The following is a 24,055-nucleotide window of genomic DNA, read 5'->3' as shown; positions in this document are numbered from 1 at the left end:
GATGTGTGATACTTGCTTTAAAATACTTAAGAAAAAAAGGATAGGTAAGGCAAGAATACTGTAGTTTAGAATTCTTATGAGATGCTTTTATTAATGATACGTGAATATACAATGTGCACCAGTAAAACACATTTGCTCTGTGAAACATACACACAATGAAAAACATGTTAGGCCTGTTAGCTCTCACTTAAGCAGAAGAAGTGCTTGTCTGAGTCACTGGAAACAGATGTATTCTTTATCTTTCAAGATAATCAAAATTAAAAAAGCTTCTTTAGGAAAGGGATAGACAGCTCACATGCAAAGAAATATGGATGACTTTTGAAAAATATGATTTCTTTGAAAATCCTCTAATTTCAAAGAAGCTTAAGGAATGTTAACCTCAGATTTGCCACTTGGAACAAAACAGGACTGGATCTTTGTCTAGTGCCCAGGCTTTCTTTAGGAAAGTAATCTTCACAACATCACCTGGATTTTTAGAAAAGCAGTCTCTAGGTTTGCCCCAGACCTACAGAATCTGAAATATTTGGAGATGAGGCTGAAATCTTCTTTGAACAAGCCCCCTCAGTGATTCTATGGACACTTAGGATGAGAACCACTACTCTAGGAGCAGCAAGTTAAGTGTTAAGAGGGTATATCCATTCTGGGAACCTCTGAGAGGCTGTTTACTGCAATGCAGTTGTAATGCACTAAGTGATTCATGACTCTTATTTGCTAAATGATGGGGGTTTATCCAGTCATAATAGCCCACATTCTCTCTTACAAACATAACTCAGCTGTCGAGCTGTTGTCGGGAAGTGTGGGTTAACAATTCTCTTAAAATCAGACCTGACCAAGAGATTATCGTTTCCAAAGGATTTTGAATCTGGTTGGCAGCTTGTGTTCATATAATATCTCATTCCTTGTCCATACCTCAGCCTCTGTTTTGGTGAACCTCATCCTTGAAGTATTAGCTTTAAACTATACTATTTGGTAGGTCCTTCAGCCTCAGAGGACTGAGTGTATCCACTCCTTGACAGGTCCCCACTCAGGCATTTATATTTTTTCATCTAGTTGGTTCATGCAAAAATTAGAAGCAGAGGTAGAGATATTAGCAGAAATCTGTGCATAAGCCAGAAACATTTTTTTCTCCCTTGATCTCTGTGAGAAGTGAGAAATTAGCAGAAATCTGTGCATAAGCCAGAAACATTTTTTTCTCCCTTGATCTCTGTGAGAAGTGAGAAATTTTTTTTTTCCTGCAAGAAAAATATATTGTTCAAAGAGATTAGAAGCTCTTCTTGGAAATTTCGTTGTACTTCTGAAATTATCATCTGAATGTTAACTCAGGTGAAAGCAGGAAAATGGAAAGTCACTTGAACAGGTTGAGGCAGAGTTGATGGAGGGTTCAAGGAACCAGTGTCTACCTTGGAAGAAAATCAAGGGGATCATTTTTTTACTTTCAAACACAATGCTGACTATGCGAGTTCAGTCTCACTAGGCTCAGGACTGCCTACCAACTTGGAGACGTAGGTCTGAATTTCTAAACGTGGAAACTGGTTTCCTAGTAAACTGCAGGACAGGGTAGAAAGAACATAGATCTCAAAACCTGAAAATACTAGCTTTGTGTCTCAAATTAACACATATTTGTTTGAACTAGGTCAGATGTGTTCTTCTGAGCTTCCATTTTCTCATTTATGAAATAACAGTAACACCTGGCTTGCAAAGCTTGCGTGAATTCTCTCACTCTCTCCTTCTCTCTCTCTCTCTGTCTCACACATACACAGAGAACATTCTGTTTTTCTGCAGCCAGGCTTCTGCAAACACGAATGAGCTCATACATGGCCGGTACAGAGTGGAGCAGTGGTGGCCTCACATGGAAGTCCTGACGGACTTCACTAGCACACTACTGTTTTCCTCCATGGGTGCCAGCAGCTCATCACAGGGTGTCTCTATACAGCTGAACATGGCAAGTGTGAAGAATACAGCATTGTCCACGATGTCTAGTCACTCCTTATTTGGGTGGCTCAGTTCAATCCATTGCTCTGTCCATGAAGTGTTCATAGCATGGTTTTCCCCAGTCTTTGAACATGTTACCCTTGCTGCCATAACTCAGCAGCCTGACATTCCCTTATACCCCTTCCATCAAGGTACATTCATTTTTAAAGTATTTTTAGGTAAAATTTTTAGATTTATTGTAGTATTTCTTTATGAGGACTTTAACTTTTTTGCTGTACTTTTTATTAGTATTGTTATTATTTTTGTTGATAACCCCAGTTACAAATTTGTACAGATTTTAAGAGGGAGGCTCCTAATAATATTTTTCTTATAAGTTGTGTTAGTTTTAATATGAATGCTAATTTTAGTATTAATTTTACAGAATGCTAGGTTTATCAGGAAGGCAAATATTGCAATTAAGCAGAAATTACATAATGTACCAGGAGAAAAGAGGAGGAAGGATAAATCTAGAGATTGGCATTGGCATATACATGCTGCTAGACATAAAATATGTAACTAACAAGAACCTATTGTGTAGCAGAAGGAACGCTACTCAATACTCTCTAGTGGCCTGTATGGGAAAATAATCTTAAAAAGTGGATATATGTACATGTATAACTATTTAACTTTGCTGTACATCTGAAACTGACACAATATGGTAAATCAACTATACTCCAATAAAAATTAAAAATAAAATGACAAAAAGGGAAAGGAATTGCATAATGCACGTATACACACATACACACTCATATAAACGTATATACACGTTTGGATTCCTGGTAGCAGTGGTGAGCTCTTGTCACTCATTTTAATTCAAACTTCTGTTTTTTGGAGAAGTCACTCTTACCCTTATGACTTCGATGGGACAAGGATTACCTGTCAGTGTTGTGTCTGAAAACACTGGAAACTCATTAGCTCAGCCCCCGTGAGGCTCAGGCAGAGGCCCATCAGAGCCCAGCTGTGCCAGGACTCTGATGTGAGAGGTAGTCACACTAAAACCCAGAGGCCAGGCGCTGTCAGTCATTTTTTGTGGCAATGATGTCATTGATTTCCTCCTCAGAAGGGTCTTGGGCCTTAGCTTTGGTCTTAATTCCTGCTTAGTGTGGAGGTAGGGCTTCAGGGGTATGAGACATGAGTTACCCACAGTGCTTTCAAAACACTTGCCTGCTTAACTCAGTCAGAATTAGCTTCTGTTTATCGCTATGAAAAATTCTAGCTGACATACTAGTTGTTATTATAAGAATATGATTATTTTTTTAAACGTTTCCCACACTTACTATGCTTTAAGTGATACCCAAATCATCAAATTACCTGTCTGTTCCAGGTATCTGTTGCTGCATTTGACACACCACCCTGAAATCTTAGTCCCTTAAAACATTTAGCTTTATCTTACATGTTTTTACAGGTTGACTGGGCCCGGGCAGGGGATTCCATCTTGAAGTCTCTTATGTAGCTGTAGTAAGGAAATGGCTGGCACTGGGGTTATTATCTGCAGGATGGACTGAGGTAGTTGCCCAGGATGGTTTCTTCACTTGCAGGTCTGGTTCCTTGTCTTCTTTCTACATGGTGTCTCATCCTCTGGGGCCTCTCCTGGTAGCCTGGGGCTTTTCACAGCATGCTAATCTCAGGGCAGTTATGCTTGGTAGCTGGAGTCCAAGAAGCAGGAAGTTAGCGCTTTAAAGGTAACACTTGGAATTGACATGTGTCACTTTGTATGCTGTTGAGGTAGTCACAGGCCTGCCGAGGTCCAAGGGGGTGGAGAAATGGAGAAATGAACTCTAGTTCTTAAAGTGAGACTGGCAATATCAGGGATATTTCTGTGGTCAGCTTTGGAAAATGCAGCCTGTCACGCTACATGTACTGTCCAGAGAATAATGTGGAAAACAGCCAGCAATATGTTTAAAAAAAATTTTTTTTTTCACTGATGTATAGTTGATCTATGATGTCTCAAATCTACAGCAAAGTGACTCAGTTATACCTTGCTGCTGTTTTTAGTCACAGGTCACGTCCAACTCTTTTGCGACCCCATGGACTGTAGTCTGCCAGGCTCCTCTGTCCATGGGACCTTGCCTGGGAAATCCCATGGACGGAGAAGCCTGGAAGAGTACACTCCATGGGGTTGCGTAAGAGTCGGACATGACTGAATGACTATGCAAGCACACAGTAATTAATGATGTTGAGCATCTTGTTGGCCATCTGTGTGTCTTCTTTGCAAAAATACCTATTTAGGTCTGCCCATTTTTAATTGAGTTATGTTTCTTTGGTATTGAGGTGCATGAGCTGTTTGTATCAGCAATGTGGTTTTTAAAAGTTAAAGCACTCTTTCTTAAGGGGTAATGCTGTGCTGTGCTTAGTCCCTCAGTCATGTACAACTTTTTGTGACCCCGTGAACTATAGCCCGCCAGGCTCCTCTGTCCATGGGGATTGTCCAGACAAGAACACTGGAGTGGGTTGCAATGCCCTCCTCCGGGGAATCTTCTCAACCCAGGGGTCAAACCTAGGTCTCCTGCATTGCAAATGGATTCTTTACCATCTGAGCCACCAGGGAAGCCCAAAGGGGTAATATTAGCTGTGAATAATACAGACAATGTGCAGTAGTATCGTCTTTAAAGAAAAGTATTAACTTCTCAGTGGAGAGAGCATCCCCCACCATCAACTTCACACGAGGTACTACTCTTTATTTTATGGCAAATAATATGGTGTAATTTGGAGACCTTTTAGAGTTTCAAAATTTAAGAGAAAAGTTCTCTTCCAGTTATTGACTTTTTTCATTACTTGGGAAGATCTATCAGGTGAAGAAATTGGTCAGTAGTCTTCTAGCTAGTAAAGCTTTGGAATTGAGTGTTAAAAAAAAAAAAAGTAAAAAAGATAGTAAATAAACTGCTGAGCAGCAAGCATTTTCCTGAGGTACCTGATACATGAGTGAGCCATTAAGGAAGAGGGACAGCAGTTCTGAATTTCATTCTGATGGTCAGAAACTGAGCATATGTCTAAACACAGCTTGATTTACCATAGTGCTGCCCAGATAATAGTCTGTTTACCTTCACACTAAGCAGTCTCTCCTTATGGCTATGCTTCAGGGATATATATAATTAAGCATGCCTTGTCTCTGATCTCTAATACATCTGACTCTTAAAGATAATTTTTCTTATTTACTATTTTGACATCATTGCATGGGCAACATACACTCTTAGTAGCAAGTACCTAACAGAAATAAAGGTTCATATAGTCAAAGCTATGGTTCTTCTAGTAGTCATGTGTGGATGTGAGAATTGTATCATAAAGAAAGCTGAGTACCAAAGAATTGATGTTTTCGAATTGTGGTGTTGGAAAAGACTCTTGAGAGTCCCTTGGACTGCAAGGAGATCAAACCTGTCATCCTAAAAGAAATCAGTCCTGAATATTCATTGGAAGGACTGATGCTGAAGCTGAAGTTCCAATACTTTGGCCACCTAATGTGAAGAGCCAACTCATCGGAAAAGACCCTGATGCTAAGAAAGATTGAAGGCAGGAGGAGAAGGGGGTGAAAGAGGATGAAACAGTTGGATGGCATCACTGACTCAATGGACATGAGTTTGAGCAAACTCTGGGAGATAGTGAAGGACAGGGAAGCCTGGCGTGCTGCAGTCCATGGTATTGCAAAGAGTCAGACATGACTTAGAGACTTAAGAACAACAGAAATACCTTTATTGGTTGCACAAAGCTTCTGAATCTAGCTTTAAAAAAAGAATATTCATCCTGGGGCTTTTCCAAGCTTGACTAGGAAAGTGTCCTGCTGTTCTGGAGCATTAGGGGTTTAAGGCCTGATGTATAGTTTCTGTTTCATGTACCTCATTGGGACTAAGGTTCTTTCCATTTGATTAACAGAATGAGTCAAAAGTTCTAAGTGATGTTTCTCTGGATCTTGGTTCACTAATTTCTGCTTTGCTTCTGTCAAGGTTGTATATAGCAAGGTTCCTATAAGATCCTTAGAGTCTTAAGGTCTAATATTATGTTCCCCTTCATGTAAAGTTTTCATGGGCTTCTTCCCATTGTTGTTGTTCAGTCGCTCAGTCGTGTCTGACTCTTTGTGACCCCATGGACTGCAGCATGCCAGGCTTCCCTGTCCATCACCAACTCCTGGAGCTTGCTCAAACTCATGTCCATCGAGTCAGTGATGCCATCCAACCATCTTGTCCTCTGTCATCCTTTTCTCCTGCCTTCAGTCTTTCCCAGCATCAGGACCTTTTCCAGGAGTCAGATCTGTGCATCAGGTGCCCAAAGTATTGGAGCTTCAGCTTCAGCATCAGTCCTTCTAATGAATATTCAGGGTTGATTTCCTTTAGGATTGACTGGTTTGATCTCCTTGCAAGGGACTCTCAAGAGTCTTCTCTAGCAGCACAGTTTGAAAACATCAGTTCTTCAGTGCTCAGCCTGGTTTATGGTCCAACTCTTACATTCATACATGACTATTGGAAAAACCATAGCTTTGACTATATGAAATTTATCAGCAAGTGATGTCTTTGCTTTTTAATGTACTGTCTAGGTTGGTCATAGCTTTCCTTCCAAGGAGCAAATGTCTTTTAATTTCATGGCTGCAGTCACCATCTGTAGTGATTTTGGAGCCCAAGAAAATAGTCTGTCACTGTTTCCATTGTTTCCCTATGTGTTTGCCATGAAGTGATAGGACCGAATGCCATGGTCTTAGTTTTTTGAATTTTGAGTTTTAAGCCAGCTTTTTCACTCTCCTATTTCACCTTTATCAATAGGCTCTTTAGTTCCTCTTCACTTTCTGCCATAAGGGTGGTGTCTTCTGCATATCTGAGGTTATTAATATTTCTCCTGGCAATCTTGATTCCAGCTTGTGCTTCGTCCAGCCTGGGATTTCTCATGATGTACTCTGTGTATAAGTTAAATAAGAACGGTGACAATATACAGCCCTGATGTACTCCTTTCCCAATTTTGAACCAGTCTGTTGTTCTCCCCATTATCTTTGCCTTTTCATTATTATCAGCACTATTCTTTGTATGAGTTAGTTGTTTCTTAGTTTCAAGTGACATAGGACCAAACTTAATTTGGCTTAGGGCTTCCCTGGTAGCTCAGCTGGTAAAGAGTCTGCCTCTAATGCACGAGACCCTGGTTCAATTCCCAGATCAGGAAGATCCCCTGGAGAAGGGATAGGCTACCCACTCCAGTATTCCCTGGTAGCTCAGACGGTGACGAATATGCCTGTAATGCGGAAGACCTTCTCCTCTGGCATGGCAGAGGGCATGGCAACCCACTCTGGTATTGTTGCCTGGAGAATTCCCATGGACAGAGGAGCCTGGTGGGCCACAGCCCATGGGGTCGCAGAGTCAGACACAAGTGAATGACTAAGTACATTTAGTACTAAAAAAATACATTTATTTGCCCAGGAAGGTCAAAGGCCCAGGGGCTGTGCTGATTTCAGACAAGGCTGGATTTAATGCCTCAACCATTAGCACTCAGTTTCTGTCTGTTTCTTTCCTTTGCTACCTACTATTCTGACTTTTTTGGGGCTTCCCTGGTGGCTCAGATGGTAAAGCGTCTGCCTGCAATGCGGGAGACCCGGGTTTAATTCCTGGGTTGGGAAGATCCCCTGGAGAAGGAATGGCAATCCACTCCAGCACTCTTGCCTGGAAAATCCCACGGACGGAGGAGCTTGAGAGGCTACAGTCCATGGGGTTGCAAAGAGTCAGACACGACTGAGCTACCAGCTACTACTATTCTGACTTTATCCTCAGACTCTATTTAGCTCTGGGCTAAATAGTGACAAGATTGCTAGGGCAGCTCTTAGCTTACATTTTCTCAGGTTCAAGTCCAGCTCCAAAGAGATCTTTTACGGTAGTTTCTGAACGAGTCTTGAAATGTATTCCAGTTGGACCAGCTTAGGTCACATGCTCATTGTGACAGAGGAATCATTGTGGATGGAAGAATATGCAGTATATTCAGTGGCTTACACTTCATCATGCGTTCTGTCCTTAGCACCAAGGGAAGGGAGCTCACTGGGGAAGGGGCAGATCTGCAGTGGGAGTCAGGAGCTGTTGTTGGAGGAGGCAAAATTAATTCTAGGGAGGTAATCCACAGCTGTGTATGTTCTATTTTTAGCATAATTATTTTTAAGCTACCATTATTTATACTGTCCATTTGGTCCCTAGTACCTGGCACAGTAGCTGCATAATCCATGTTGAAGGAATGAGTTCTTTACTAGTGACAAACATGAGGTCAGTCCCCTCAGCCACCAGTCAGACAAGACAGGGCTGCTGAGAGTCAGGGGCATAAGTGAAGAGAACATTTTTCCCTTGAAGCATCAATAGTATATCAGACTTTAAAGCAGTTCTTCAGATCTTTGTTATTAGATTGTTTTGATTACATAGGCCACATCTGCACATGTTATAAAGTGAAGTACACTTTATATCGCTATATAAATGGATGGTTTTAAGTCTCTCCCTAAGCGAGTGAGTCTGACATACTTCACTTTCAGCCAGGTTGGAATGCATCCAAAACGTGTTTGCAGATGTTGCAAAGGCACCTCCACTCTATTGCCTCCCTGCCTGAGCAAACGCCTTCCCACCCTTTGGACGGGGGAGGGCGGAGGCAGAAGAGAGAGGAGGAAATTGCCAAGTCAGCTTCAGCAGTGCAGAGGGATGGTTCTTTCTTTTGCATCGTTCCACTCCTACTGCTTACTTTTTCTACCCTCTAAGCAGAGAAAGGCAGGACCAAGACTTTTGGTGGAGGACAGGACACAGAAGATTATGTAACTATTTCTAAATTCTCCCAAGAGTGGTACTGAAAATGACATATAGCTAGTTCCATTCTGTATGCATAGAGATGAGATAATTCATTACTAGCACCATTGTATATGCATAGAGCAGAATTCTTTCATTACATATAATGCATGTTTTAGAGCAGTAGAGAATAATTCTCTCATAGACCTCTGCTTGAGAAAGGCTGAGTTAGAGCTTCATAAATCATCATCTTTGTTTTATTTGAGCCCCCTATTGTCTGTTAAAGAAAAGAAGGTTCATTATTTCTCTGGCTATGAACAGGAATGCAAACTGGGAACTGCTAAGTACACATACATAGACAAATGTATGTATACGTGCACATATAACATATTGGTACAATACATATTGTGTTTGATATATATATAATATATGTCTGATGTCCAATATACATTATACATTTCAAAATATATGTGCATATATATGTATATGTGTATACATACATGTACACACACACACATGAAGTTCTTTTTTCACCTTGGGAAGGAAGGAGCAGTATGACGCCCTGAGTGTGAAGGAGAGAAAACCCCCCCCTCAGTACCCAGGGCTCCCCTTCAGAGATGCAGAAATTCCTGTTGAGGAGCATCACAGTGGCCCAGTGTTAGCAGGAAATGACAGTGTGGTCAACTCCACCCCGCTGGACTCTCCACTCCACTGGACTCTCTAGGTCTGCTCTGTGAAGGGCAGGTGTCTTCCCCCTTAACAACACTGTGTGGGCGCCCTGGACCGTGGTCGCTGTGGTCACTGTGGTCGCGTCTCTGCTTGGGGAGGAGAGCCAGGTGAATCTCATGGAGAAGCACCTTTCCTGTTGCCTCCTTCCTGCCCAGCATGGCAGCCCTTCTGGTGGGAAGAGGCCCCTCCCTTCTGCAGAAGGCTGAGCTTCATCACTGCCTTGCCCTTTTCCATGAAGCAAATGAGAAGATTCTTTTGACATATCTGTCTTCGATTTCAGTGCCTGGAATGAGAGCGCCAAAGACGGGTATAGAACCGTGAGTCTTCTGACAGAGTTACAGGAGGTGTCAGAACTATGGGGCAGAGACACATGGGGCTTTCTGTGCCCTTGGTCGTGGCTCTGAGCAGCAGCGAGCCCAGAGACTATGAAAGGAGCAGCCATGACTCAGGTCAGAGATCCAGATGGGCTATCTAGGGTTAGAAGGATCCTCCTGTCTTTTCTATGAAGTAAAGATCCTTTGGCGGTATGCACAGACCACATAGGAGTTGAATACTTTGAGTTTGCATAATGCTTTTCATCTTGCTACTTCAAAACACTTCTTTGGAGAGAATTTCTAAATAGAGAAATGAGAAGAAAATCGAAGCTTGATTGGCATAGCCTAACTCTGATTTTATAACATACTGAGCAGGAACGGTCTGTCATGTCACTTAATATTCCGGTGCTTTTTTTTTTCCCCCTTCTCTCTCCACTGACTGCTTCTCAGGGGTAATTTAACAAGCTCCAGCAGAGGATTTCATCAATCAGGGCTACATTATGAAATTTTGACTCCCTGAAAGCAATTTGGTGAGCAACTTTTCAAAGTTGATTTTTCATTAGAAAGAAGATGGGAAGTTGGGGATTAAGTGGGAACAAAACAAACGGGCAAGGATATGTATTACAGCTGTTCAGTTAAACAAACAATGAGTCATCTGGTTTTGCCTCAGCTTTTCTCTGTGGAAGCTGCCCTGCCTGTGGACTGTGCTGCCTTTTTGTATTTGTAAACTGAAAATAGGTTTAAAACATTATTCTGATAAAGGGTGGATTCACTTTATTCTTGTTCCCTAAGGGCTGACCTAAGGATTGGATTTAGGAGTGGATTTTATTAATAAAAACTGTTCAAATATTTCATGATTTAAGTATTTATTTAATGCATCATTTTTTAATTAAAATTCAACTGCCCTATTTCACATAGCCTTAGCCTAGTAAAAAGTAAAGTTTACCTTTTATTCTGGCGGCATTAGTGTGAAATATTTGCTTCATCACAAAACAAACTGAAAGAGCAATTTGAAATCAGGTCAAATAAAATCAAATCAGTTTGGATAATAGTCTTTTCCTCTATCCTTGCATTCTATTCCTGCAGGGTTAAATTTTTCATAAGAGAAAAAAAATGTAGCAACAGGGAAAAAGGGCAAAAAATGAAAATAATAAAAACAGATTACTACGAAATTGTGTAGAACTTTCTATGACCAAATTGCTGCTGTGACAAGTGTATATGTATGGAAATACTGCACTTATGTCTTCATTAATTTGTTAAATATTTATAAAGTACCCAGTGTGTGACAGCTATAGAAGTGATGCAAGCAAAGTGATTTTATTTTTTTTTAATTTTTTAAATATTTTTTTTATTTTTTAACTTTACAATATTGTATTGGTTTTGCCATATATCAACATGAATCCTCCACAGGTATACACGTGTTCCCCATCCTGAACCCTCCTCCTTTCTTCTTCCCTGTACCATCCCTCTGGGTTGTCCCAGTGCACCAGCCCCAAGCAACCAGTATCATGTATTGAACCTGGACTGGTGACTCGTTTCACATATGATATTATACATGTTTCAATGCCTTTCTCCCCAATCATCCCACCCTCTCCCTCTCCCACAGAGTCCAAAAGACTATTCTATACATCAGTGTCTCTTTTGCTGTCTCGTATACAGGGTTATTGTTACCATCTTTCTAAATTCCATATATATGCATTAGTATACTGTATTGGTGTTTTTCTTTCTGGCTTACTTCACTCTGTACAATAGGCTCCAGTTTCATCCACCTAATTAGAACTGATACAAATGTATTCTTTTTAATGGCTGAGTAATACTCCATTGTGTATATGTACCACAGCTTTCTTATCCATTCGTCTGCTGATGGACATCTAGGTTGCTTCCATGTCCTGGCTATTATAAACAGTGCTGCGATGAACATTGGGGTACACGTGTCTCTTTCAATTCTGGTTTCCTCAGTGTGTATGCCCAGCAGTGGGATTGCTGGGTCATAAGGCAGTTCTATTTCCAGCTTTTTAAGGAATCTCCACACTGTTCTCCATAGTGGCTGAACTAGTTTGCATTCCCACCAACAGTGTAAGAGGGTTCCCTTTTCTCCACACCCTCTCCAGCATTAATTGCTTGTAGACTTTTGGATCGCAGCCATTCTGACTGGTGTGAAATGGTACCTCATAGTGGTTTTGATTTGCATTTCTCTGATAATGAGTGATGTTGAGCATCTTTTCATGTGTTTGTTAGCCATCCGTATGTCTTCTTTGGAGAAATGTCTATTTAGTTCTTTGGCCCATTTTTTGATTGGGTCATTTATTTTTCTGGAATTGAGCTGTAGGAGTTGGTTGTATATTTTTGAGATTAGATGTTTGTCAGTTGCTTCATTTGCTATTATTTTCTCCCATTCTGAAGGCTGTCTTTTCACCTTGCTTATAATTTCCTTTGTTGTGCAGAAGCTTTTAAGTTTAATTAGGTCCCATTTGTTTATTTTTACTTTTATTTCCAATATTCTGGGAGGTGGGTCATAGAGGATCCTGCTGTGATGTATGTCGGAGAGTGTTTTGCCTATGTTCTCCTCTAGGAGTTTCATAGTTTCTGGTCTTACATTTAGATCTTTAATCCATTTTGAGTTTATCTTTGTGTATGGTGTTAGAAAGTGTTCTAGTTTCATTCTTTTACAAGTGGTTGACCAGTTTTCCCAGCACCACTTGTTAAAGAGATTGTCTTTTCTCCATTGTATATTCTTTCCTCCTTTGTTGAAGATAAGGTGTCCATAGGTGTGTGGATTTATCCCTGGGCTTTCTATTCTGTTCCATTGATCTATATTTCTGTCTTTGGGCCAGTATCATACTGTCTTGATGACTGTGGCTTTGTAGTAGAGCCTGAAGTCAGGCAGGTTGATTCCTCCAGTTCCATTCTTCTTTCTCAAGATAGCTTTGGCTATTCGAGGTTTTTCGTATTTCCATACAAATTATGAAATTATTTGTTCTAGCTCTGTGAAGAATACCGTTGGTAGCTTGATGGGGATTGCATTGAATCTATAAATTGCTTTGGGTAGTATACTCATTTTCACTATATTGATTCTTCCAATCCATGAACATGGTATATTTCTCCATCTGTTAGTGTCCTCTTTGATTTCTTTCACCAGTGTTTTATAGTTTTCTATATATAGGTCTTTAGTTTCTTTAGGTAGATATATTCCTAAGTATTTTATTCTTTCCATTGCAATGGTGAATGGAATTGTTTCCTTAATATCTCTATTTCCTCTTTATTAGTGTATAGGAATGCAAGGGATTTCTGTGTGTTGATTTTATATCCTGCAACTTTACTATATTCATTGATTAGTTCTAGTAATTTTCTGGTGGAGTCTTTAGGGTTTTCTATGTAGAGGATCATGTCATCTGCAAACAGTGAGAGTTTTACTTCTTCTTTTCCAATTTGGATTCCTTTTATTTCTTTTTCTGCTCTGATTGCTGTGGCCAAAACTTCCAAAACTATGTTGAATAGTAAAGGTGAAAGTGGGCACCCTTGTCTTGTTCCTGACTTCAGCGGAAATGCTTTCAATTTTTCACCATTGAGGATAATGTTTGCTGTGGGTTTGTCATATGTAGCTTTTATTATGTTGAGGTATGTTCCTTCTATTCCTGCTTTCTGGAGAGTTTTTATCATAAATGGATGTTGAATTTTGTCAAAGGCTTTCTCTGCATCTATTGAGATAATCATATGGTTTTTATTTTTCAATTTGTTAATGTGGTGTATTACATTGATTGATTTGCGGATATTGAAGAATCCTTGCATCCCTAGGAAAAGCACACTTGGTCATGGTGTATGTCTTTTTAATGTGTTGTTGGATTCTGATTGCTAGAATTTTGTTAAGGATTTTTGCATCTATGTTCATCAGTGATATTGGCCTGTAGTTTTCTTTTTCTGTGGTATCTCTGTCAGGTTTTGGTATTAGGGTGATGGCGGCCTCATAGAATGAGTTTGGAAGTTTACCTTCCTCTGCAATTTTCTGGAAGAGTTTGAGTAGGATAGGTGTTAGCTCTTCTCTAAATTTTTGGTAGAATTCAGCTGTGAAGCCGTCTGGACCTGGGCTTTTGTTTTCTGGAAGATTTCTGATTACAGTTTCAATTTCTGTGCTTGTGATGGGTCTGTTAAGATTTTCTATTTCTTCCTGGTTCAGTTTTGGAAAGTTGTACTTTTCTAAGAATTTGTCCATTTCTTCCACATTGTCCATTTTATTGGCATATAATTGCTGATAGTAGTCTCTTATGATCCTTTGTATTTCTGTGTTGTCTGTTGTGATCTCTCCATTTTCATTTCTAATTTTATTGATTTGACTCTTCTCCCTTTGTTTCTTGATGAGTCTGGCTAATGGTTTGTCAATTTTATTTATCCTCTCAAAGAACCAGCTTTTGGCTTTGCTGATTTTTGCTATGGTCTCTTTTGTTTCTTTTGCATTTATTTCTGCCCTAATTTTTAAGATTTCTTTCTTTCTACTAACCCTGGGGTTCTTCATTTCTTCCCTTTCTAGTTGCTTTAGGTGTAGAGTTAGGTTATTTATTTGACTTTTTTCTTGTTTCTTGAGGTATGCCTGTATTGCTATGAACTTTCCCCTTAGGACTGCTTTTACCGTGTCCCACAGGTTTTGGGTTGTTGTGTTTTCATTTTCATTCATTTCTATGCAAATTTTGATTTCTTTTTTGATTTCTTCTGTGATTTGTTGGTTATTCAGCAGTGTGTTGTTCAGCCTCCATATGTTGGAATTTTTAATAGTTTTTCTCCTGTAATTGAGATCTAATCTTACTGCATTGTGGTCAGAAAAGATGCTTGGAATGATTTCAATTTTTTTGAATTTACCAAGGCTAGATTTATGGCCCAGGATGTGATCTATCCTGGAGAAGGTTCCGTGTGCACTTGAGAAAAAGGTGAAATTCATTGTTTTGGGGTGAAATGTCCTATAGATATCAGTTAGGTCTAACTCGTCTATTGTATCATTTAAGGTTTGTGTTTCCTTGTTAATTTTCTGTTTAGTTGATCTATCCATAAGTGTGAGTGGGGTATTAAAGTCTCCCACTATTATTGTGTTATTGTTAATTTCCCCTTTCATACTTGTTAGCATTTGTCTTACATATTGCGGTGCTCCTATGTTGGGTGCATATATATTTATAATTGTTATATCTTCTTCTTGGATTGATCCTTTGATCATTATGTAGTGACCTTCTTTGTCTCTTTTCACAGCCTTTGTTTTAAAGTCTATTTTATCTGATATGAGTATTGCTACTCCTGCTTTCTTTTGGTCTCTATTTGCATGGAATATCTTTTTCCAGCCCTTCACTTTCAGTCTGTATGTGTCCTCTGTTTTGAGGTGGGTCTCTTGTAGACAACATATATAGGGGTCTTGTTTTTGTTTCCATTCAGCCAGTCTTTGTCTTTTGGTTGGGGCGTTCAACCCATTGACGTTTCAGGTAATTATTGATAAGTATGATCCCGTTGCCATTTACTTTATTGTTTTGGGTTCAAGTTTATACACCCTTTTTGTGTTTCCTGCCAAGAGAATATCCTTTGGTATTTGTTGGAGAGCTGGTTTGGTGGTGCTGAATTCTCTCAGCTTTTGCTTGTCTGTAAAGCTTTTGATTTCTCCTTCATATTTGAATGAGATCCTTGCTGGGTACAGTAATCTGGGCTGTAGGTTATTTTCTTTCATCACTTTAAATATGTCTTGCCATTCCCTCCTGGCTTGAAGAGTTTCTATTGAAAGATCAGCTGTTATCCTTATGGGAATTCCCTTGTGTGATATTTGTTGTTTTTCCCTTGCTGCTTTTAATATTTGTTCTTTGTGTTTGATCTTTGTTAATTTGATTAATATGTGTCTTGAGATATTTCGCCTTGGGTTTATCCTGTCTGGGACTCTCTGGGTTTGTTGGACTTGGGTGATTATTTCCTTCCCCATTTTAGGGAAGTTTTCAACTATGATCTCCTCAAGTATTTTCTCATGGTCTTTCTTTTTGTCTTCTTCTTCTGGGACTCCTATGATTCGAATGTTGTAGTGATTAATATTGTCCTGGAGGTCTCTGAGATTGTCCTCATTTCTTTTAATTCGTTTTTCTTTTTTCCTCTCTGATTCATTTATTTCTACCATTCTATCTTCTAATTCACTAATCCTATCTTCTGCCTCTGTTATTCTACTATTTGCTGCCTCCAGAGTGTTTTTGATCTCATTTATTGCATTATTCATTATATATTGACTCTTTTATTTCTTCTAGGTCCTTGTTAAACCTTTCTTGCATCTTCTCAATCCTTATCTCCAGGCTATTTATCTGTGATTCCATTTTGATTTCAAGATTTTGGATCATTTTCACTATCATTATTCAGAATTCTTTATCAGGTAGATTCCCTATCTCTTCCTCTTTTGTTTGGTTTGGTGGGCATTTATCCTGTTCCTTTACCTGCTGGGTATTCCTCTGTCTCTTCATCTTGTTTATATTGCTGAGTTTGGGGTGTCCTTTCTGTATTCTGGCAGTTTGTGGAGTTCTCTTTATTGTGGAGTTTCCTCACTGTGTGTGGGTTTGTACAGGTGGCTTGTCAAGGTTTCTTGGTTAGGGAAGCCTGTGTCGGTGTTCTGGTGGGTGGAGCTGTATTTCTTCTCTCTGGAGTGCAATTCAGTGTCCAGTAATGAGTTATGAGATGTCTATGGTTTTGTAGTAACTTTGGGCAACCTGTATATTGGAGGTCAGGACTGAGTTCCTGTGTTGCTGGAGAATTTGCATGGTATGTCTTGCTCTGGAACTTGTTGGCCCTTGTGTGATGCTTGGTTTCAGTGTAGGTATGGAGGCATTTGATGAGCTCCTGTTAATTAATGTTCCCTGGAGTCAGGAGTTCCCTGGAGTCAGGGTTTTGACTTATGCCTCCTGCTTCCAGTTTTCAGTCTTATTTTTACAGTAGTCTCAAGACATCTCCTTCTATACAGCACTATTGATAAAACATCTAGGTTAAAGATGAAAAGTTTCTTCACAGTGAGGGACACCCAGAGAGGTTCACAGAGTTACATGGAGAAGAGAAGAGGGAGGAAGGAGTTAGAGGTGACCCGAATGAGATGAGGTGGACTCAATAGAGGAGAGAGCGAGCTAGCCAGTAATCACTTCCTTATGTGCAGTCCACAACTGGACAGCTCAGAGATGTTCACAGAATTATACAGAGAAGAGAAGAGGGAGGAAGGAGACAGAGGTGGCCAGGAGGATAAAAGGGGGGAATGAAAAGGAGGGAGACAGAACAAGCCAGTAATCAGTTCCCTAAGTGTTCTCCACCATCTGGAACACACAGAAATTTACAGAGTTGGGTAGAGCAGAGAGGGGTTAGGGAGAAGACACAGGCGACTGGGTGGAGAAAAAGGAGTGTCCAAAGGGGGAGAGAGCAGTCAAGCCAGTAATCTCACTCCCAAGTAAAAATGGGTACTGAAGATTGGGTTCTTAAAAGTACAAAATTGATAACAAATACCAAAAAGCAAAAATTAAAAATCTAGAGTGGAGTTTGGAATTTCAAAAATACAGTGTTAAAGAAAAGAAGAAGAAAAAGAGAAAAAAAAAAGCAAAGTCACGAAAATTATAATATATATATATATATATATATATATATATATATGAAGTTTGCTTTTAAAAAAATAGGGTCTTTTTTTTTTTTGCAAAGTAATAGCAGGTTATAAAAGTGAAATTTAAAGGAGTAATAGAGGACTTAAATTTTTTTTTAAATTAAAAAAAGAAAAGAAAGAATGAATGATCGTAAAAATAGTAAAAATATATCTAGGACTTTCTCTGGTGTTATTGTGGGTATTGTGGGGTCAGTTCATTTTTGGCTAGTTCCTTGGTCCGGCTTATATTTCTCAAGATCTATAGGCCCCTTCCTATGTAGTTGGTACTAATGACAGGGTTTTAATCTATTGCACCTGTCGCTTCCAAGACAGTTCCCTCTGTTTTAGCTTCTTCTGTTTGCTGGTCTCTTCATTGTCTGATTTCTGCCCTGACACAAAGGGGGCGGTGGTGGACACTTTTTTTTTTTTTAGGCTCACTTGTTCAGTCGCGCTGTGGGGAGGGAGGGACGCTGCAAACAAATAACACTGGTGTGTGCTCGCCGTGCCTCAGGCACACTGGGCCTGCCCCCATTCATGGCGCTGTACCCTCCCTGCCCCACACTGCTCAGGCTCTAGGTTGCTCCGCCGGGAACCATCCGAGGCTGGCTGTGGGCTGCCTGCACCTCCCAGGTCTAAGCTGCTCAGGTTCAGGCACTTGGGTAGTCCTCAGAGGCACAGACTCGGTTGGGCCTGCGTTTTGTGCCCTTCCCAGGTCCGAGCAGCTCAGGTGATGAGGTGTTTGGCGAGCGCGGTTGCTGCGACTTATCGCCTCCCCGCCACTCAGTTTTCTGGGTGTACAACCGGCGCACCTTCTCAGGTGGATGTTGGCCGTCCAGAACCCCAAGAAGTCTTAGTTAGCATAGAAGCCTGCCTACAGTTTTGTAGATAATGTCTCTCTGGGGCTGCGATTGCCCCCTTCTGGCTCTGGCTGCCTGTCACTGGAGGGGGATGGTCTACAGCCGGCTATCTCTGTTCAGTCCTTTGTTCTGTGCGCGGGCCTGGCGGTGTCTTAGGTTAGGGCTGGCTTTTCGCATGGTAGTTATCCCACAGTCTGGTTTGCTAGCCCAAGTTAGTTTGCTCAGATAGCGCTCAGGGCATTCAGGCCACATCCTTTCTCTAAGCGATGCAGCCCGTGCCTCCCTGCCCAGCCCCGCTTGCTAGTGGCGGGTGCAGGCGTCTGCGCTGCTTCTCCACTGGGGGAGTTACCATTGGGCTCGTAATCTGTGGGTTTTAATTGTTTATTTATTTTTCCTCCCTGTTATGTTGCCCTCCGTGCTTCCAAGGCTCGGCACAGACTCGGCAGTGAGAGTGTTTCCTGGTGTTTGGAAACTTCTCTCTTTTTAAGACTCCCTTCCCGGGATGGAGCTCGAGCCCTTCCTCTTTTGTCTCTTTTTTTGTCTTTTATATTTTTTCCTACCTCCTTTCGAAGACAATGGGCTGCTTTTCTGGGTGCCTGATGTCCTCTGCCGGCTTTCAGAAGTTGTTTTGTGGAATTTACTCCGCGTTTAAATGTTCTTTTCATGAATTTGTGGTGGAGAAAGTGGTCTCCCTGTCCTATTCCTCCGCCATCTTAGCTCCTCCTCACAAAGTGATTTTAGAAGGTCACGCTTCACAAACTCAAATGGCCAAGAAATATAGATGAGTGATTGTGACCAAAGCAGTAGGAGTGACCAGGCAAACAGAGAATGCTTATTCAGTTTAAAACATTCATATAGATTTAAAGATTACTCAGGACCTGCTGTGGACTTTCAATTTTCCATTCCTGGATCATGGAAGAGAAAACTCTTACAGAAAATCTTTTATTTACTTCTATTTATATTGAACCTTGCAGGTTTCCCTGGTGGCTCAGAAGGTTAGGAATCCACATGCAGTGTGGGAGACCTGGGTTCAGTCTCTGGGTTGGGAAGATCCTCTGGGGAAGGGAATGGGTACCCACTCCAGTATTCTTGCCTGGAGAATTCCATGGACAGACGAGCCTGGCAGGCTACAGTAGTCCATAGGGTTGCAAAGAGTCGGACACAACTGAGAAACTTTCACTTTCAGAATGAGTAAAACTCCCCTAACCCCCAACAAAAAAGAAAAAAGAGCAGGAAAGGGCATTCTAACCTGAGACATCTCACAAGCACAAGCCTGACTAGCAGGGGAGAAGAGCCTTTGTGGGTAGGATGAGGTCTTGAACGCCTGTGTGAGGAGTTTGAACTTTATTTATTGTGCATAGAATAGAATTTTTAGATCTGCTCCAAGTATCTCCTTTTCCCAGGTACCGTGGCTCAGAAATGTGGCTACCATTCCACTTGTCCGTCTGGCCCAAACCTAAGAGCTACCATTTTTTACTTTCTTTTTCTCTCAGACCCCAGGGACAGAGCCATGTTTTGTGGAAATGAATCTCATAAATTGGTGAGGGTTCTCTCAAGAGAAAAGCAATATCAGTTCAGTTCAGTCACTCAGTCGTGTCCGACTCTTTGTGACCCCATGAATTGCAGCATGCCAAGCCTCCCTGTCCATCACAAACTCCCGGAGTTCACTCAGACTCATGTCCATCGAGTCAGTGATGCCATCCAGCCATCTCATCCTCTATCGTCCCCTTCTCCTCCTGCCCCCAATCCTTCCCAGCATCAGAGTCTTTTCCAATGAGTCAACTCTACGCATGAGGTGGCCAAAGTACTAGAGTTTCAGCTTTAGCATCATTCCTTCCAAAGTAATCCCAGGGCTGATCACCTTCAGAATGGACTGGCTGGATCTCCTTGCAGTCCAGGGGACTCTCAAGAGTCTTCTCCAACACCACAGTTCAATTCTTCAGCACTCAGCCTTCTTCACAGTCCAACTCTCACATCCATACATGACCACTGGAAAAACCATAGCCTTGACTAGACAGACCTTTGTTGGCAAAGTAATGTCTCTGCTTTTGAGTATGCTATCTAGGTTGGACATAACTTTCCTTCCAAGGAGTAAGCATCTTAATTTCATGGCTGCAGTCACCATCTGCAGTGATTTTGGAGCCCCAAAAATAAAGTCTGACACTGTTTCCACTGTTTCCCTATCTATTTCCCATGAAGTGTTGGGACCGGATGCCATGATCTTCATTTTCTGAATGTTGAGCTTTAAGCCAAATTTTTTACTCTCCACTTTCACTTTCATCAAGAGGCTTTTTAGTTCCTCTTCACTTTCTGCCATAAGGGTGGTGTCATCTGCATATCTGAGGTTGTTGATATTTCTCCTGGGAATCTTGATTTCAGCTTGTGTTTCTTCCAGTCCAGCGTTTCTCATGATGTACTCTGGATATAAGTTAAATAAGCAGGGTGACAATATACAGCCTTGATGTACTCCCTTTCCTATTTGGAACCAGTTTGTTGTTCCATGTCCAGTTCTAACTGTTGCTTCCTGACCTGCATACAGATTTCTCAAGAGGCAGGTCAAGTGGTCTGTTATTCCCATCTCTTTCAGAATTTTCCACAGTTTACTGTGATCCACACAGTCAAAGGCTTTAGCATAGTCAATAAAGCAGAAGTAGGTGTTTTTCTGGAACTCTCTTGCTTTTTCTATGATTCAGCGGATGTTGGCAATTTGATCTCTGGTTCCTCTGCCTTTTCTAAAACCAGCTTGAATATCAGGAAGTTCACGGTTCACGTATTTCTGAAGCCTGGCTTGGAGAATTTTGAGCATTACTTTACTATCATGTGAGATGAGCGCAGTTGTGCGGCAGTTTGAGCATTCTGTGGCATTGCCTTTCTTTGGGATTGGAATGAAAACTGACCTTTTCCAGTCCTGTGGCCACTGCTGAGTTTTCCAAATTTGCTGGCATATTGAGTGCAGCATTTTCACAGCATCATCTTTTAGGATTTGAAATGGCTCAACTGGAATTCCATCACCTCCACTAGCTTTGTTCATAGTGATGCTTTCTAAGGCCCACTTGACTTCACATTCCAGGATGTCTGGCTCTAGGTCAGTGATCACACCATTGTGAGTATCTGGGTCGTGAAGATCTTTTTTGTGCAGTTCTTCTGTGTATTCTTGACACCTCTTCTTGATATCTTCTGCTTCTGTTAGGTCCATATGATTTCTGTCCTTTATTGAGCCCATCTTTGCATGAAATGTTCCCTTGGTATCTCTAATTTTCTTGAAGAGATGTCTAGTCTTTCCCATTTTGTTGTTTTCCTCTATTTCTTTGCATTGATCGCTGAGGAAGGCTTTCTTATCTCTCCTTGCTATTCTTTGGAACTCTGCATTCAGATGCTTATATCTTTCCTTTTCTCCTTTGCTTTTTACTTCTCTTGTTTTCACAGCTATTTGTAAGGCCTCCCCAGACAGCCATTCTGCTTTTTTGCATTTCTTTTCCATGGGGATGGTCTTGATCCCTGTCTCCTGTACAATGTCACGAACCTCATTCCATAGTTCATCATAGCCAGGTGCAAATATGAGTATTTCGGATGGTCTGTGCAAGTGGCAGGAAACCCACTTCTGCAGAATTTATATCAAAGCCATCACTGGAGTCTGCTGCTTCTATCTTGAAAAATACATTTCCAAACCCAGCTGCTTCTCCTGACATCCACCACTACTTCTCCAGACCAAGCAACCATCAGCTCCGGTATTTGTTGTTGTTGTTGAGTCACTCAGTGGTGTCTGACTCTTTGTGGCCCCATGGACAGCAGCACGCCAGGATTCCCTGTCCTTCACTATCTCCCGGAGATTGCTCAAACTCATGCCTATTGCGTCGGTGATGTCATCCAACCATCTCACCCTCTGTCGCTCTTTTCTCCTCCTACCCTCAATGTTTCCCAGCATCAGGGTCTTTTCCCTGATGAGTCAGCTCTTCACATCAGGTGGCCATAGAAGCCTACAATTCTGCCCCCACCAACTGGCCCCCCTGCTGACTATCTTGCCCTGCTGCAGTCTATTCCAGACACATCAGGCAGAATGTTCCTTTTAAAGTCTAAATAAGATCATGTCATCTCTTTGCTGGAGATCCTTCAGCGACTATCTACCGTACAAAGAATAAAATCCAGAGTCCTTCCTCTGGGTTTCGAGGTTCTAGTGTACAGCCTCTACTTCCTTCTCAGGCAGCATCTTCTGCCACTCCCCACTTATCACCCCACTGCAAGTACACTGGCTTCCTGGCTATTCCTTTAACAAGTCGACCACTCCACTGCCTTAGGGCCTTTGCATTTGTTTTTCCCTGGGCTTGGATCACCCTTTCCATAAATATTTCTACATCTCTCCGCATCATTTTGTATAACCTTAGCTAGAATGTCACCTTCTGATCACCCTGTCTAAATGCGCCACTCTTTAACCTTTATCCCTTTACTTTTGCTTTATCGTCTTTATCACTGCTTACTTTATTGTTGATTTTTCATGGTATTGTCTATTGTCCCCACTGCACATAAACTCCCTGAAGGCAGAAATTGTATCTGTTTTACTCACTCTGTTTTCCCAAAGCCTAACAAAGTACCTGCCAGAGAGAATAGTGTAAATCCTTCTCTGGAGATTGATGGGATTCTTCAAAGCCTCCACAATTTTTCAAACCCAGCATTTCCTTTTAAAAAAAATTCCAGGCATACCAAGAAGGAGGACCAAAAGAAAAGAACTAGAAAGTAGAATGATACCTTTAGATGACCCACTTATTGAAATTATCAGGCACAAACTCTATATTAATTAATATCTTTTTAAAAAGCCAGATTAAACATATGAGACATGGTGAAGATACAGATGCAATATGCTAAAAAGATCTAACATGAGTACAGTGGGACTTCTAGGGAAAAAAAGAAGAAATAGGCTAAAAATAATATTTGAAAAAATAATGGCCAAGAATCTTTCAAAAGTCATTCAAAAAAAAAAAAAACAACAACCAAAAAACAAAACCTTGCCACGAACTCAATCAGCTCTCTAAGCCCGTAAAAGGGTTAGTGTTAGTCACTCAGTCGTGTCCAACTCTTTGTAACCCCATGGATTGTAGCCCACCAGGCTTATTTGTCCATGGGATTCTCCAGCAAGAGTACTGGAGTGGGTTTCCATGCCCTTCTCCAGGGGATCTTCCTAACCCACAGATCGAACCCAGGTCTGCTGCATTGCAGGCTGATTACTGTCTGAACCACCACCCTAAAGGGATAAATACAAAGCAAACCACGATGAGGCACATCATTGTAACACTGCTAGAGGTGACAGAGAGAATACCTTAAAGAAGAAGAAGGAGGGGAAAGGGAAGAAAGGGAAGGGGAAGAGGAAGGAGAAGAGGAAAAGGAAGTTAGAAAAATAAGGCACTTCCTTCAAAAGAATAACAATAAGACTGACAAATTAGGTCACGTTGGAAGATGTGGCAGAAAGAGACGGTGGCGGTCAGAAGGCAATGTAATGGCATCTTTAAAGTCATGTCAGTCGTGTCCGACTCTCTGTAAGCCTATGGACCATGGCCTGCTAGGCTTCTCTGTCCATGGGACTCTCCAGGCAAGGATACTGGAGTCGGTTGTCATTTCCTTCTCCAGGAAAAGAAAATAACTACCAAAGGTAAAATTATGTTACCTTTTCGGATCTACAGAAATGGTGGTAACCTCCCTGTGATCTTCTCAGTGTGGAAACCAGTTCTTCCAAGGCCTCCTACCAACACTGGCATGCTTACCTCCTCTGCAGGCCACCCAGAGCTCGCCTCGGGCTCCATCCAGGCCCTGCGCCCTCTGCACGCTCTCATCCCCAGTTGCTGCTCCTCT

Source organism: Bubalus kerabau, chromosome 10 (genome assembly GCF_029407905.1).
Source record: "Bubalus kerabau isolate K-KA32 ecotype Philippines breed swamp buffalo chromosome 10, PCC_UOA_SB_1v2, whole genome shotgun sequence".
Taxonomy (NCBI): domain Eukaryota; kingdom Metazoa; phylum Chordata; class Mammalia; order Artiodactyla; family Bovidae; genus Bubalus; species Bubalus kerabau.
Note: the sequence above shows the minus strand (reverse complement) of the source record.